Raw genomic sequence first — 4,384 nt, forward strand, 5'->3', positions numbered from 1 at the left:
TTGTTCACCCAAATATCTATTCAGCCAATCACATGGCAGCAATACATTTTGACATTGTCAGGACAACCTTTTGGTTTTTGGTACCAGGTGTTCTGGTCTGAGTATTTCCGCTGTCATTTCACCCATAACAATCTCTGGGGTATACAGAATAAAGAACAATACCCAGTGAGGGTCCGCCCGGTCTCATGAGTCTCATGCTGTGACATTCAGATGGTGGGGTCAGAATTTGGCATCATCAACATGAAAGCCTGGGTCCATCCTGCCTGGTATCCATGGTTCAGGCTGGTATAAGGGTGCGGGGGTATTTTCTTTGGCTTGGAGGTCCAACCTGGTACTAGGAAGGTGTACCTAATAAAGTGACCAGTGAATGAAAAATATCGTATAATGGATATATATTGTATGTATATTGTATATTGTATATTGTAGCCCTGTGTAGTAGGCCTTGTACAATGTTTTGCTTTGTCTGAGTTCCCTATAGCAACCAATCAAGCTTGCTCTTATTTTGCCTGGACCATGTAGTAAACTGTCCTTCCATTGGTTGACAATCTTCTCACCTCCTCTGGTTGTTGCTATGGTTCCATTACCCAGGGCCCCTATAGGCCAGTTTGCTGGTTTTTATGGAAACCTTAAAGGATGTTCCAGCAATCGATTCGCAGGCAACTCATTGACAACATGAAACCCTTAATATAACCCCAGTACAACCCGGGTATAAAGGATGACTACAGGCCACGCACTCTATTTTAGGCCACTGGGCACAACACGGTACATAAATAAACAGCACATCCTGATGTGATGCCAGCTGTGCCCACGGAGCTCTGTGATTGGAGGAGAGCCGGTCATGTGACTTCTTACCAGCTCCTGTTCAGCTCATTTAATAACTTTTTGCCCTCTTAACTGCGATTACAATTCAAAAACACAACACGGCTCTCCCAATGCGATTTCCGCAATTTATTTCAATCTGTTGTGACTTCCAACTTGGAAAGTGTTAAATGAATGTTATGAATATTATGATGAGTGATAAGCAGCCTCCACACATCATAAAACACGTGGCGTCTCAATGTCTCTACTGAGCAGGAAGAGAGCCATAAAGAGATCCCTCAGGGTGAGATAAGAGGGTGTCAGTGCGGGGGGGGGGGGGGGGGGGGGGGGGGGGGGGGGGGGGGGGGGGGGGGGGGGGGGGGGGGGGGGGGGGGGGGGGGGGGGGGGGGGGGACAGCTGGGTGGCACAGGGCGGAGGCAGAACGGTGTGAAGAAGCGGCCAATCAGCGTCTGTTTGCTCTGTGACTCCCCGTGCCCTCCCTGGCGGGCCGCACACACCAATATCACCCACCTAGGGGTACGGCGAGTACCTGACTGCAATTCACCCAACAATAAATGTCACAGATCCGGAACATTCTTCTCTAAACAAATATCTTTATCTGTGGAGTCAGCTGACAAAGCCGCAAAACTGGGACAGGGAGCGCTTATCATCTAACCATCGCTTCACATCATACAAACAAATATTACATGACCAGATATCACTACGTGTGTCACCAATGCTTATTGGACTTGGCTCCCTTTCATTACATCTGCCCTCGCCCCCCCCCCCTTCATCAAATCTGCCCTCCAGCCTCCCTTTCATTAAATCTGCCCTCCTGCCCCCCTTCATCAAATTAGCCCTCCAGCCTCTCTTTCATTAAATCTGCCCTCCAGCCTCCCTTTCATTAAGTCTGCCCTCCAGCCCCCGTTCATCAAATCTGCCCTCCAGCCCCCCTCATCAAATCTGCCCTCCAGCCTCCCTTTCATCAAATCTGCCCTCATGCCCCCCTTTCATCAAATCTCCCCTCCAGCCCGTCCTTCATCAAATCTGCCCTCCAGCCCCCCTTAATCAAATCTGCCCTCCTACCTCCCCTTCATCAAATCTGCCCTCCAGCCTCCCCTTGATCAAATCTGCCCCCAAACCTCCCTTTCATTACATCTCTCCTCGAGGCCCTTCATCATCAAATCTGCCCTTCAGCCTCCCCTTTATCAAATCTGCCCTCCAGTCCCCGTTCATCAAATCTGCCCCCCTTCATCAAATCTGCCCTCCAGCCTCTCTTTCAGTAAATCTGTCCTCCTGCCCCCCTTTATCAAATTAGCCCTCCAGCCTCATTTTATTTCCCGGCTGGAGGTCTTCCAGCATCATCTAGGCCCTCCCCCCAACCTTACTGTCCCTGGTCACACCCCTTTCATTTATTGGATTTATCAATCATGGAGGCTGAGGGTTCCTTGTGGGTGTATCCTAGGGGGTCTACATGTAATTACATCCTGCATAGAAATGCCCAATCTTCCGGACCGACATTCACCCATTAAAGTATTTTGATATTTGTCTGCATTGCAAATGAGTGGTCTGCCTGACCCCCCACTACATGGCAGGCCACACCGATGAGTAGGGGGCTATCATGGCCATATTACCCCTATAGGTATGATGACTTGATGGACTGTGCCATATACCCCAGTGAGTGCAGTGTGACCTTGATTGTCCCATATTTTTCAAGGAAGACTTTCAAAAGCTGCCCCGACTCTCTGGAATGGTCTTCCCCATCCTATTTGGCTTGCTCCTACTTTCTGCTCATTTAAAACAGCCCTTAAAACCCAATTTTTCAGACCTGCCTACCTATCTTTATGAAACCGTCACTACTTCCCACCATTCCATATCTCCCATCCTATTGTGTGTAACTTCCCCCACCTACTAGATTGTAAGCTCTTCGGGGCAGGGTCCTCTCTTCCTGTATCACTGTCTATATTTGTCTGTCATTTGCAACCCCTATTTAATGTACAGTGCTGTGTAATATGTTGGCGCTATATAAATCCTTTTTATTAATAATAATATTAAAAGTAAGAGCCAGAGTGACAGTGACTGTTCCCTTTATCCCCAGCAGGGGGCGGTGTGACAGTGTCTGCCATATATTCTGTAACCCCTGTAAAGGGCAGTGTGACAGTGTTTGTTCCCTATATTGCTAGCAGGGTGCAGTGTAACAGTAATTGCCCTATATACCCCCCAGTAGAATGCAGTGTGGCAGCGACTGTTCCCTATATCCCCAGAAGGGGGCAGTGTGACAGTGACTGTTCCCTATATCCCCAGAAGGGGGCAGTGTGACAGTGACTTCCCTATATCCCCAGAAGGGGGCAGTGTGACAGTGACTGTTCCCTATATCCCCAGAAGGGGGCAGTGTGACAGTGACTGTTCCCTATATCCCCAGAAGGGGGCAGTGTGACAGTGACTGGTCCCTATATTCCCAGAAGAGGGCAGTGTGACAGCGAGTGCCCTATTTATCCCCTGTATAGGGCAGTGTGACAGTGACTGTTCTCTATATCCTCAGAAGGGGGCAGAGTGACAGTGACTGCCATATATACCCCTAGTATAGAACAGTGTGACAGCTACTGCCTTATTTACCCCCCATATGGAGCAGTGTGATAATGACTGTTCCCTATATCCCAAGAAGGGGGCAATGTGACAGTAATTGCCCTAAATACCTCCAGCAGAATACAGTGTGACAGCACCTGTTCCCCATATCCCCAGAAGGGGGCAGTGTGACTACGACTGCCTTATTTTACCCCTAGTAAAGAACAGTGTGACAGCTACTGCTTTATTTACCCCCTATATGAAGCAGTGTGATAATGACTGTTCCCCATATCCCCAGCAGGGGGCAGTGTGCACCCACTATTGCAGAGTTTATACATATTTCAGCTCCTCTGCAGAGATCTCTGGCCTCCTATATACATTTTTCATCTTCTTTTTCTATATTTGGTTCAAGGGATTAAAAATGTATGACATCATGAGCGCTGTGCGGACACATTCCTCCATTTATCTTCAGCACATTTATATTCCAGTTATGCAGAGACATTCAGATCATTCCTCCTCCACCTAATTCAATTACAGCAGAATTATAATTTCTTGGCTCTAGGTTCTCTGTCTATATTCAGAACATTCTGAAAGCCTTGCAAGGCCTATCAAAGTGTTAGAAACCCTGCCAGGTGTTTATTGCTGCTAGTGCCCCCTGCTGGGGAGAATCATTCTCTCTACCGGGAAAGGTAGTGATGAGAAATCCAAAATGTTACAGTTGTCACTGCAGCAGGAAGGGAGGGGAATTCTTTCCCATGGGGACACCAGTTTTCGGATATGCTCTCATCTACTTCCTGTTGTGTCTTTAGGATAGGAAGTCACTGCACGCTGTCCCTGTATCCCACCCACACCTATACACAGGAAACTGCAGACACAAGAGCTTCAGGCACTGATATAAAAATATATTGTAACTCGAATAAACACATATAAAGAGGACCTGTCATCAGAGCAAGGCTTCCATAAGTACATACATGCAAAAAGTCATGTACCATTTCCAGGTGCAGACATGTGAAAAAGTAAG

The sequence above is a fragment of the Pyxicephalus adspersus genome, chromosome 7 (genome assembly GCF_032062135.1).
Source record: "Pyxicephalus adspersus chromosome 7, UCB_Pads_2.0, whole genome shotgun sequence".
In the NCBI taxonomy this organism is placed as follows: domain Eukaryota; kingdom Metazoa; phylum Chordata; class Amphibia; order Anura; family Pyxicephalidae; genus Pyxicephalus; species Pyxicephalus adspersus.